We start from the raw sequence: 13481 nt of genomic DNA, 5'->3' as shown, positions 1-13481 counted from the left end.
TGGTTTTTTAAATAGTTATTATGGGGCAGAGGGAATGCCTGAGGCTGCAATCTTCTTCTTCTTCTTCTTCTTCTTCTTCTTCTTCTTCTTCTTCTTCTTCTTCTTCTTCTTCTTCTTCTTCTTCTTCTTCTTCTTCTTCTTCTTCTTCTTCTTCTTCTTCTTCTTCTTCTCCTCCTCCTCCTCCTCCTCCTCCTCCTCCTTCTCCTCCTCCTTCTCCTCCTCCTTCTCCTCCTCCTCCTCCTCCTTCTTCTTCTTCCTCGGCGATCCCTTGTGGGGACATAGGTTTTCCAGGTGGGAGTTGATCACGGTGTGGATTTGCCAAGCGTGCCTTCCTCTTAGCACGTTTCTCCCTTTCGTCCTGAGTTCGAGTGTCTTCAAAGCCCATGACACCTTTGGTAAAGGCTGTTCTCCAACTGGAGTGCTCGCAGGCCAGTGTTTCCCAATTGTTGGTGTTTATACTATGTTTTTATACTATATACTATATTTTTAAAGATTTGCCTTGAGACAGTCTTTAAACCTCTTTTGTTGACCACCAACATTACGCTTTCCATTTTGAAGTTTGGATTAGACTTAGAGTAGTTGCTTTGGAAGACGATCATCAGGCATCCGCACAACATGACCAGTCCAACGAAGTTAATGTTGAAGAATCATGAGGCTGCAATCCTAAGCGTTTCTACGCAGCCAGAAGCAAGTCCCACTGAATTCAATGAGGCTTGCTCCTTAGGCAAGCGAGATCAGGAGCGCCACCCATATTTTTCTAACAAGAGTTTTATGCTCACCGCTTTAATGGTTAAGCAGTAATGAATATTGCAGAGAAAGAGGGTAGAGAGGTTTCTTTCTTCTCATCTCTAGGGAACATTTAGCTGGCCAGACCTGACCTGCTAGGGGTCCCAATGAGACTTACAAGGCCTTTGCCCTCACATGTAGTTGCGTCTGGTAAAATCTTAAAGTGATCTTCCAATTGCTCCTTTGCTTGGAATAAGGGGTGACCTCACTGCCCATCAGCTGAGGGGGAGAGAGGGCATACCTCAGTCCAAGTGTTTCCATCAAAACCGCTGCTAAATCTGAGATTTTTCTTTGCATGGCTTTTTGATGGAGGCTCCCCCGCACCTGGAAACAGCCCCATTATCTTTCAGCTGTGCTCCAATTTACAGCCACTTATTTAGATCTCTTTTATCTTTCTTTATTACACAAACTATATATAATGGGATGACAATCTGGAATGCAGGCTATGTTTCTTGCTAGTCACCAGAATGGATTAATTTGCGACAGTGACAAAGTCCAGGAATAGGCTGCGGGTCATCTAATTTGCCTTACCGTTCTCCTTTTAGCGGGTGGCATTGTCTAAACCACGGAGCTTCTTGGGTTTGCCGATCAGAAGGTCGGCGGTTCGAATCCGAGTGACGGGGTGAGCTCCCATTGCTCTGTCCCAGCTCCTGCCAACCCAGCAGTTCGAAAGCACACCAGCACAAGTAGATAAATAGGTACTGCTGCGGAGGGAAGGTAAATGGTGTTTCTTTGCGCTCTGGTTTCCGTCACGGTGTTCCGTTGCGCTAGAAGCGGTGTAGTCATGCTGGCCACATGATCTGGAAAGCTGTTTGTGGACAAACGCCGGCTCTCGGCCTGAAAAGCGAGATGGGAATTATAGGCAGTGGTGTAGTAATAGGGGGGCGGGGGTGCCGCCCCGGGCAGCAGGCAGGGCGGGGGGCAGCAGGCTGGAGAGGGCTGACCACCTCCGATGGCCGCCGCCGCACAACATGGCCATTGCCATGGAGGAAAAGCCCCGAAGCAAGCGAGACTGCCTCACTGCGCAGCTTGCTCATGAGTTTTCCCACGCCGTAGCAGTGCATGCCTCCTGTGCGCACATGCGCTGCGCGTCATGACGCATGTGTTGTGCATCATGCATCATGACACATACGCCATGATGCACGACGCATGTGCACGATGGACACCCTGCCTTGTCTTTTGCTGCCGCGGGCAGCCAGGCAGCTAGCTACGCCGCTGATTATAGGGACAGAACTACCCAAACTGTGAAAGAAACTTATTCATGTATGCTACTACAGCAACAAAAATGTTTCTTGCCCCAAAATGGAAAGAATAAGGAAGTCCCAGCAAAAGAAGAATGGATACAAAAACTTATGGGATATGCAGAAATGACACAACATACTGGAAAAATAAGAAATCAAGATAAAAAAACTTTTTATAAAAGAATGGAAACGGTTTATTGAATATTTGCAAACAAATCGTAAACAGAACACTGGCTGGGTTATTTTAACAACCTGCAGTTTCACAAGAGTATAGATTTAAAGTAGATGAATAAAAGAACAAATTAAATTAATTTGGATATGCAGAAAATATTTAAAAAATTTTTTTTAAGGAACCGGAGAAAGAGGGGGGAAGGAAGTCAAGTTTTAAAATGTTAAAATGACTGTAAACTTATTGAAAGGCATAAACCTGAAAATAATAAATATATAAATAGCGAGATGAGCGCCACAACCCCATAGTCCAGGGGTCCCCAGACTACGGCCCCCGGGCCGGATGCGGCCCAATTGGCCTCCCAATCCGGCCCGCGGCGACCCTCGCCGCCCGCTGCCGCCGCCCGCTCTTACGGCGCGGCGGCGATCTTCAAAACCGGAAAAAATCGCCGAAAATCCTTTGTGCACATGCGTATGGGCCTCTCCCGACCCAGAAGAGGTCATTTCCAGTGCACTTCCGGGGAGGGGGAGGCCCATACGCATGCGCACAAGCGATTTTCGGCGATTTGTTTTCCGACCGTGTGTGTGTGCGCATGCGCACGGGCGCGCACTCCCCCGCCCTCCGGCCCGCTGCGCGCGCACTCCCCTACCCTCCGGGTTGGCGCACGGTCGGCGTGGCGGGCACCGGCCCGAAGCCTGGTAAGTCTGGGGACCCCTGCCATAGTCGCTTTCAACTGGACTTACCCGTTTACCTAGCTCCTTATTGATGGGAGTTTCAAAGAATGAAGAACAACAGTTCCTACCAAGACAGGGAAATCCTTGGCTACTATTTATTTAATTTCTACTGCACCTTTCCTTGGAGGAAGCTCAAAGCAGAATATTTGTGAAGGCAGGGAAGGAAGCAACATTTTTTTGGGGGGGGGACGGGGGGCTGGCAGCCCAAGGGAGCTGTTTAAAGGAGAGTAGGAGGTATTTCAGAGCAGTGGCGTCGCAAGGGGGGGTGGGGTGGGCCGGTTCGCCCCTGGTGCCATGCCTGGGGGGGGGTGACAAGAAGGCACCCCATGGGGTGTTTGCACTGCCACCCCTGGTCGCGGCAGTGTGAGCAGCCATCACACTGCCGCTGCATGTTGAAGATCCCACCACTGTCCGTACAGTGCTTGTGCAGCGGCGGCGGCAAACCGCTACGTACAACACACACGCGGTGTTGCACGCATGCATATGCGCTATACGTAGAGACACTGCACATGCGCTGTACATAGCAGTTTGCCGCCGGCACCACCCAAGTGCCGTACGGACGGCGGTGGGATTCCTCCGTCACCGTTACAGCCGCAAGCAAAGGATCCCACCACTGTCCATATGGCCCTTGGCAGCGCCGACAGCAAACCACTATGTACAACGCATGCGCGGTGTGGCATGCCCGTGCTGTACGTAGCGACGCCGCACATGCGCCCTATGTAGTGGCGCAACGAGTGCGCCGTCGGCGGTTTGCCCAGTCCCGGGTGTTGGTTAGCCTTTGTTTGCCCCTGCTTCAGAGAGCAGTTTGGCAAAGCACTCCCCACCCTGAAGCACCCCCCACCCTCCTGTAAAAGGGGGTGGGGTGAGTGTTGAGGGGAGGGGAGTTGTGTCAGCTATGAGGCAACTGAAGGGGTTTGTTAAGTGTGAGCATGGGGGAGGGGTGAATTTGGCCAAGGGGTTGGCAAGCCGAGTGAGTGGGGGCAGCAGCCCCCTAGTATGGGTGTATTTCTCTGCTCCAACTTTTGTCTGGGGATTTGCTTGCTCTAAAACTTGCTAAATATTGCCTTAAATGCTCAAACAAGTCTGCTGGGGCGATTTCATCCACAGGGTTAAAAAACAAAAACAAAATTTTTTAGGAGACCACTACTATGTAATCCTTTTCTTAGCTTTAAGCTTTTTCTGTGATGAATTGCACCCCTTTGTGTTTTGCCATCTTAAACCTAAAATATTCAAGTTTATTGCGCTCTGCCAAAAATGTTATTACAGCAGCTTTATGTTTCAAAGGCAGTTTAATTCTTTTCTTCATAGTGACCTTTGGTTATTTTTAAGCAGATTTCCCTGCCTCGCTCCCACTCTGTCTGGCGATCATCAGCTCCTGAAATGAAGCTTTCAATGCCTCTAGAATATTTTTGTAAGAATGGTGGGTGAAAGAGAGAGAACTTTCCAGGGCCCAAATTATTTATACACTTCTTGTTGCAGCCAATAAAATGCAGGCTTAAAAAAAAGTCAAAAATCACCTCACCCCCTCCAGGTATCATTTTTATTCCGCGTGCATGATGATTTGCACTAATGACGGTATTGGGGTGGTTACTGTATTTGTAATCCTGCTTTCATTACAATTCCACATTTTTATATATACTGTAGTCATAGTCTTGGTTTGCGTATGTTTTGGTTTACAAACACGTCAAACCCGGAAGTGCATGTCCCAGTTTGCAACCTTTTTTGGGATTACAGTACAACCGTTTTTTGTGTTGTTGTTTTCTGGATTACAAACAAAAATTTTTGGGAGGCCCCATTGGCGAACGTGCACTTTGGGTTACAACCTGTTTTGGTTTACAAACGGACCTCCGGAACGGATAATGGTTGTAAACCAAGGTACCACTGTGTACTACCCTTCATCCAAAGATCGTGGGGCAGTTCAGAACATAAAAATGCAGAATGGAAGCACAAAATATACAATACAAAAAAAGCAAAACAAAACAACAATACCTTCCCCCATCCAGTCTAGAGGGGCTCAGTGGCCAATGTTACTCAGTATTACTCAGTATTGTGGCTCAGTATGTTTCCGAGCACAATTCAAAGTGTTGGTGTTGACCTTTAAAGCCCTAAACGGCCTCGGTCCGGTATACCTGAAGGAGCGTCTCCACCCCCATCGTTCTACCCGGACACTGAGGTCCAGCGCCGAGGGCCTTCTGGCGGTTCCCTCACTACGAGAAGCCAAGTTACAGGGAACCAGGCAGAGGGCCTTCTCGGTAGTGGCACCCACCCTGTGGAATGCCCTCCCACTAGAGGTCAAAGAGAACAATACCAGACCTTTAGAAGGCATCTCAAGGCAGCCCTGTTTAGGGAAGCTTTTAATGTTTGATGGATTTCTGTATTTTAATGTTTGATGGATTTCTGTATTTTAGAATTTCTGTTTTGTTGGAAGCCGCCCAGAGTGGCTGGGGGAACCCGGCCAGATGGGCGGGGTATAAATAAATTATTATTATTATTATTATTATTATTATTATTATTATTATTATTACAGCCTCTGTAACACACTGCAGTTTTACCCTAAATGCGGTTGGTATGCGCCAGCCAGTGATCCAATAGCAATGCTCATTCTTGCAAGTCTTGAGAGACTTGTGCAGTTCTTAAACCTGCGATCCATGCACGGCCAAGGGCCAAAATTCACTTCCCTTGGTGGGGCGTGTCTCTTGTTGGTGAGACTGAGAAAAATGCAGATGAACTGAGACTGCTCTGGCCTTTTGCTATATATAGAGGATCCAATTGCTATTTTTAAGTTGATTATTTGGAAAAAGAATGGTAGCAGCGAGTCCCCTCTTGGGAATGTGGCGGAGAAAGAATAATAATGAGATGAAGTGGAGATAATTTAACAATGAAACTTGGGGCAAGGGCTGCCACCTAAAACTTTAAACTGACGATCTTTCTTGTGAGACACACGCTAAATCTACTCAAGTGGCAGTCTTGGATGTTGCACATCCGTGAGAGTTTGCACCACTGAGCTGCCTAAACATGCATATGTGGGAGCTGTGCTGTTCTGTGCCCCCTGCACGGTTCTGGGTTCAAATCTCCAAGTCCTTCGGTGGCCCTACGCAAGCCAATATTCTCTGGAGCTCACAGCACCGATCTGCAGGCCTGTCTTACATGGCTGTTGTGACCAAGATAATGTACATGAACTGTGTCAAGTGGTCTTCAGAAATTAGGAAAGATTATGGAGCAGTTTTCAGCATGGGAATGATATTTTTTATTATGGCCATCCTGAGGACTGTGATAATAAGAATAAGAATAAGAATTTAATAAGAATTTATTATTTATATCCCGCCCATCTAGTCGGGCCTCGGCCAGCCACTCTGGGCAGCTCCCAACAGAATATTAAAAACATGATAAAACATCAAACATCCAAAAAAACTTCTCTAAACAGGGCTGCCTTCAGATGTCTTCTAAAAGTCAGATAGTTGCTTATTTCCTTGACATCTGATAGGAGGGCATTCCACAGGGGCTCCACTACTGAGAAGGCCCTCTGCCTGGTTCCCTGCAACCTTGCTTCTCACAGTGAGGGAACCGCCAGAAGGCCCTTGGAGCTGGACTTCAGTGTCTAGGCTGAACAATGGGGGTGGAGACACTCCTTCAGGTATACTGGGCTGAGGCTGTTCAGGCGGGGCCATCTTACCCATAGGCATCAGGAGCACAGGGCACCTGGGTGCCAGGCTCTATGGGGCACCAGGCCGAGAGTCCGAGGCCCGAGAGTTGAGTCCGAGCGCCACGGTGGGCTCTTCTGTTGCAGGCGGCTCTGCGCTGCAAGTTTGGGGGCGACTGAGCCAGCGAGATGCTGAGGCGGCTGGCTGTCTCCACCCTCCTGCGCGCCTGGAACTGGGCAACCTGGGGGGTGGGCACGCGCCAAGCGGATTTTTGCAGCCTGGCACTGCATATGCTTAAGACAGCCCTGTGTTAAGCAGGGGCTTTTTAGCCATAGAGGCTAGTGGTGCGGGGAACCATGGCACCAAGTTCTGGAGGGCACCAGGGAAGGGGCGGAGGCTGGACGCGGCGCCTCCCGGCATCAGCTCGCCACCCTCATCCCCCTGCACCATGCTGTGCCGCAGCTGGAGTCTCCTCCCTGCCGGAGGAGCTGCCCTCCAGCCCCACTGGCACTGCTGCCCTCATCCATCTCTGCCATGCCATGCCACGCCGTGCGGTGCCCAGAGCCTCCGTCCCGCCGGAGGAGCCACCCTCCAGCTGCTGTCCGCCCGGGTGGGGGGCGCTGGAGGGATCCATGTACCATGGCTCCAGATAAGCTTAAGATGGCCCTGGACTGTTCAGGGCTTTAAAGGTCAGCACCAACACTTTGAATTGTGCTTGGAAATGCACTGGGAGCCACGTACAGTGGTACCTCTACTTACGAATTTAGTGTGTTCCGAACGCACATTCGTAAGTCAAAAAAAATTGTAAGTCGAATCCCATAGGAATGCATTGGGAGAAAAAAAATGTAAGTAGAAGCAACCCTATCTAAAAATTCGTAAGTAGAAAAAATCCTATCTAAACCGCATCCAAGATGGCGGATGGAGCTCTGTTCGTAAGTAGAAACATTCATAAGTAGAGTTATTCGTAAGTAGAGGTACCACTGTAGGCCTTTCAGGACCGGTGTGGTGTGGTCTTGGTGGCCACTCCCTGTGGAACTTCCAGAGCTTTTTACAAGTGTGGAAAACAAGCCAGCCAACTGTTGGGACTTGGGCTTGGAAGAAGGCTGACCAGCCAGGCTCGACTCTTTCGAAAAGGCTTTACAAAGCATTTTTAAACGGGCTCCGAACCGACATCCATCAAGAGGATGCAGAAGTCCCGCTCGGAAAGTTGGCAGAGGCGAGGAGACCGGGATGATTAACCAGGCAGGGCACCATCCGGATAGCACTAAATCACTGTTTGAGCCCCACTCCTTCCAGTGGGAGTGAGTTAACGGCATAGCTCATGTTCCCATTGGAACGAACAAGGCTGACGTGTGCTCTGGATCGTGTCCCAACAACATTTAAGGGGCGGCCTTTGCTCTGCATTGGGCAGAACGCAGCAGCAGAAGCTGCAGCCGTCAGGGTCAATAGGCGACATTCCAGGTACCTCAGGAGGGATTAAAACCTAGGCTGGTGGTGCCAAAAGCTGTTCTCTTCTTCAGATCTTTAAATAGGCACTTGCATCAACTCCTCCCATTGTGATACTGATCTTTTAAGGTCAAATATGGCCTGTATGTGGCACTGGGTCAGTTGATGGGTTAGCAAATTCAAAACCTCCATAGTACTCCCCTACTCCCTGGCCATTCATTGGTCATGTTAGCTAAGGCTGGGGGGGGGGAGTTGCAGTCCCGACATCTGGAAGTGCTAAGATCAGGGGATAAAAAGGTAAAGGTAAAGGGACCCCTGACCATTAGGTCCAGTCGTGACCGACTCTGGGGCTGCATGCTCATCTCGCATTATTGGCCGAGGGAGTCGGCGTATAACTTCCAGGTCATGTGGCCAGCATGACAAAGCCGCTTCTGGCAAACCAGAGCAGTGCATGGAAACACCGTTTACCTTCCCGCTGTAGTGGTTCCTATTTATCTACTTGCATTTTGACGAGCTTTCGAACTGCTAGCTTGGCAGGAGCTGGGACCAAGCAATGGGAGCTCACCCCGTCACAGGGATTCGAACCGCCGACCTTCTGATCAGCAAGCCCTAGGCTCAGTGGTTTAACCCACAGCGCCACCTGGGTCCCTAAGATCAGAGGATAACAGTGCCAAAAACAAGAGATAAGACATGTGGGTGTTTCAAGGCACCTGTTAGAAAAGGGGCCAGTTCTGGATCTGACTCTCTGGCTGACAAAGTTTCCATAGCATAACATTAAATTAATGTCCCGCATGTCCTCATTATCCCTCTTCTTCAGGCATCCCCAGACTTCGGCCCTCCAGATGTTTTGGACTACAATTCCCATCTTCCCCGACCATTGGTCCTGTTAGCTAGGGATCATGGGAATTGTAGGCCAAAACATCTGGAGGGCCACAGTTTGGGGGTGCCTGCTCTACTTCCTGTAGCTTCAGGTCTGCTGCTTGGTAGCAACTGGGTTAAAAATGGGATAATTGTCACACATGTGAAAGGCTTTACCCAGTTGATTCTGTTGAATGTTAACTGACCCAACTGCAATTTAGAGAAGTATAATCAGAAGAACCCACCCTCCCTCCAGCTTATTTCTGACAATTATCTGAATCTGATAATTTTGGCCTCTTATTTTTCCAGCCTTCCATGTTTTTACACCAGCTTTCAATAAATAAATAAAACAGTCCTCCTGAAAATTCACCAGCATTGTAGGGGAATTTCTCCGAACAGTTTGGTATGCATTTTATTTATTTTTTATTTGCAGAATATACACATTCATGCAAAGCAATTTCCCCTTAACATAATGCATTTTTATATGCCATTTTCACTCATATATGCATTTCTACGCACGCTTTGCCTTAGCACATGCAAAATTCTGTATGTATCGCTTGGCTGGAGAGCGGCGTTGCAAAATTAGGAGTGGTGAGAATTTTGAGGGATGGCTGCGTTTCAGTTCACATATGGTTTCACAAAGTGTGAATTAGGTAGTTTCACTTTTAAATGTGAGCTGAATTGAATTCACGCTCCATCCTGACTCTGAAGAGAGATAGGTAAGGGGGAAGATGTGGGGAGGGTTTATCTTTCCTTACCTGGGTGCCCCTTTTTGTCTAAAATTGTCTCTCTAATTTTAACATGGTTGGGGCAGACCTAGCTTTTCAAACAGTGAAAATCCAGGCAGAAAAGTTGTTAAGCTTTTTTTGGGGGGGGGCAAGGTTGTTCTACCCAAAACTTTATTGGCAAAATAATGTAATTTTTTAAATGGAAAATTGGCAAAAAACGGCACTGCCGACATGGGCTGCCATACTGCCAATTTTTGTACCAATTTCCATCCGGACACTGCTGACAACTGCAGTATTCTGGATATGTCCGGAAAGTCATGGGCATATGGCAAGCCTATGCTTTTGTGACAAGTCTTGTGGAAACCTCCTAAAAGAGGTGAAAGGCAATGATTTCGCAGCAGGAAGAATTGAGAGCCAACACCCAGCAAAGGATTTTGGGTTTCAGGCAGATGGATGGTGAGTAGACCCTCAGTGGACGGGACGTTTCGGTGACATGAAGGAAGGCTGTGCCTGCCGATCTCAAAGGCGGTGGGAACTTGGATTAAGACTTTGGATGGGATTGCTTCTCTCAGACTGGATTCTTTATCCTCCCATCACCTACTTGATCACTGCGTTTGCCAGAGAATTTGACGGAGGGTAGATATTTCTCGTTTCCCACCATCAACCTCTTCTCAGGCCAGAGGTTTCATGGGACTGGGCCTTTAACCATGTCTGCTCGTCATTCACAGCTGCGCTTTCTTACTAACTCTTGGTGGATTTCATGGAATAAAGGCCATTTATCAGTCTAGGTAAGTACAAGGCCTCATCCTGATTTGGTACAGTGTTCAGTCCCACAGGAAGCAGCGGGGGCCACCAAGTCGCATGGCCTTTAAAAGAGGATTAGGCCAGTGGATAATGACAGGCTGCTAGTGACAGTAAGCCCTTGAACAGGCATCCCCAAACTGCGGCCCTCCAGATGTTTTGGCCTACAACTCCCATGATCCCTAGCTAATAGGGCCAGTGGTGAGGGATGATGGGAATTGTGGTCCAAAACATCTGGAGGGCCGAAGTTTGGGGATGCCTGCCCTTGAATAACACTTGCTGGAAATCACAAGTGAGGAAAGTGCTGTGGTTTCTGCTTGCAGGATTCCCTTGGGGGCATCTGGTTGGCCACCATCAGAACAAGGTGCTGGGCTGGATGGGCCATTGGTCTGATCTAGAAGGGCTGATAGTAAGAGCTGTTTGACAGTGGAATGGTCTCCCTTGGGAGGTGGTGGGCTCTCCTTCCTTGGAGCTTTTAAAGCAGAGGTTGGATGGCAATCTGCCATGGATGCTTTAGTTGAGATTCCTGCATTGCAGGGGGTTGGACTAAATGACCCTTGGGGTCCCTTCCAGCTCTACACTATGATTCTATGACAAGCTCTGATAGATCTGATGAAGGATCCTTCTAGGGAAGCCCACAAACACGGTATGAATCCTGTCTCGCAGAAACTGTACAGTCAAACCTCGGTTTACGCCTACCTCGGCGAACGACCGCCGCGGACCCAGAAGTGTTTACATCTGGATTCTGCAGCATCGGATGCACAGACGCGATCTGCGCAGCTTGTGCATGCGCAGAAGTGCTCTATGGGCGCTTCACGCATGTGCAGAAGCGCTCTATGGGCGCTTCATGCACGTGCAGAAGTGTGCCTTCGGTGAGCGGCCGCCTCCGCGGAACGGATTGCGGTCGCAAACTGAGGTACCACTGTATTCATTTAACTGTTGTGGCTAGTACCTTCTCCATGAACTAGTCTAGCCATGAACTAGTCTTGTGCTCGAGGGTTTCCCAATAGTATCTGTCTGGCCACTGTGAGAACAGGATTTTGGACTAGATGGGCCATTGGCCTGATCCAGCAGGCTCTTCTTATGTTCTCTGGAGCCGCCTCCACATCCAGTGGTTTATGGCTTCTTTGGTTTTGCTTTGCGTGTTTTCAAAAACTGAAATAAACAATTTGGGGTCCTTTTTTCCAGCCCAATTTTTGCCTTCTACCTTGGAAGGCCACCTTTCACCCTGCTTCAAAGAGCTCGCTGCCTACTCTGTGACGGAGTTTCGACACCGCTGTGAAGATCTGCCAGCTTCTCTGCAGCTCAGCCACAGGGCAGAAAACAGGGGCACATTCCTGGTTGGCCCAAGATAGAAAGTTTCCCATAACTTGCAGCCAGTGGGAATGCAGCTATTTACGAGAGCAGCGCTACATCTGAAGTTAAAATAATCACACACACAGAGAGAGAGTGGGTGAGTTGAGATCCACTGGACTTGTCATACTCAGTGTCTTTCCAAGTTCTTTCAAAATCATTCTATTTAGGGACAGAATATTTCCCAATGTAAATGCCAGGGGAAGAAGAATAGCCCTGTGGTGGAGCATCTTCTTTGCATACAGAAAGTCTCAGGTCTAATCCCAAGCATCTCTAGTTACCGGTGGGCAAATCTGTCCATTTAGGCCATTGTCAGTTTCTGACAGCAGTGAGCCAGGTGTAAATTATATCGAGCAAGTTGGAGTCAACTCTTTGTTAGCAAAACAGGATCTGCACAGGAGTGCTCAGCCTAATGAGCACAGCAGCTCATTTCCGGCAGGTCCTGCCCCCATAAGTCCTCTCCTCTCCAGTGTTTTCCCCAAGCTATCTGAGACTTCATTAAGTTCTCCTCCGCCCTTTCATGCCTCTTCTGGTTCTGGGAGACAAGGGAAGGAGGAGAGCTTGTTGCATCAGGAGGGAAGAGGGGGAGACACCCGTGATTCTTCACCAGCCTGAATCATATCTGCCTCGTGTTTTTTTTTTGGCTCCATGGTCTGTCAATCACCAGCAATGGTGTGAGGTGCAAGGTGCTTTGAAGTCCCAAAAATTGGGTCTTCAAAGCACCTTGCAAGGTGCTGCTAGAATGGACTCTCCGCCTTCTGTTTTAGCAGGGTATTCCATACAAACCCCTTCCTGGAACGAATTTGTTCCCGAGTTTGTTTGCCTGGGCACTTGATCTAGAGCAGTAAGAAAGCCCATTCAAATGGACACGAGCAACGAGAGCAAATGAGCAACATGGTCGTGTCAGAGCCATTACTTTTCCATCTGGGCTGAGGCAGCACCATTTGACGTCTCCGGCAGCCTGCAACATCTTGCCGAATGAGGAAAGCTGTGTTAGGTTGTGACCTTGTGCGTTTCCTGCTTAGACAGGTTGTCACACAGACACAGAGCAGAAAAGAGTTTCAGGGCTCGAAGAGTGAGAAAAAGCACCGGTTACTGACAATGGCTTTTTCAAACAAGATAGGGGCAAGGCAGGCGGGTCACTGGGTCGGCTGCTTTGGAGGAAATGGTGGAGCTTGTGTGAGGAAAAAGCAAGTTCCCTTCCTATCAGTTGCTCCTGCCTGGGGACCTCGGAGAGAATTTGGGGCCTCTCAGGAGTCCCTAATGTAACAAATCTTGCAATTCCGATTGGACAGAGAAGAATGGGTTTATCTCCAGGATTTGAGCAGGTGTTTGGAAAATAACATTTCTCTGTTTCCTCTTCCTCAATTAATCTCATACCACGGCTGTTCTTCCAGAGGTGTCTTTAGTTTAAAATAAAATGCAATCAATTGCTATTAATAATATAAATTACACAAGGCGTTCTGAAAAGCCCATACATACACATCAGCTCTGGAGAGAGATGCTGTGAATTTTGGCAGCTGTGGGAGAGCTGCACATGTATTATGCTCTATGCTTATGGTAACATTTTATTCTAGAAGGTATTGTGCAACAGAGGAGGAAAATTCGAAACATCATGGAAAATGGGGCGGGAAGTTAAGAAAATACAAATTTATTGCATATTGAAATATGTATGTTAAACTTTTGAAAATTCAATTAAAAATGTATTATAAGATAGAAAAAGA

The sequence above is a fragment of the Zootoca vivipara genome, chromosome 8 (genome assembly GCF_963506605.1).
Source record: "Zootoca vivipara chromosome 8, rZooViv1.1, whole genome shotgun sequence".
NCBI classification, from domain to species: Eukaryota; Metazoa; Chordata; class Lepidosauria; order Squamata; family Lacertidae; genus Zootoca; species Zootoca vivipara.
The sequence above is the reverse complement of the archived record's forward strand: the minus strand, read 5'-3'. Positions refer to the sequence as shown.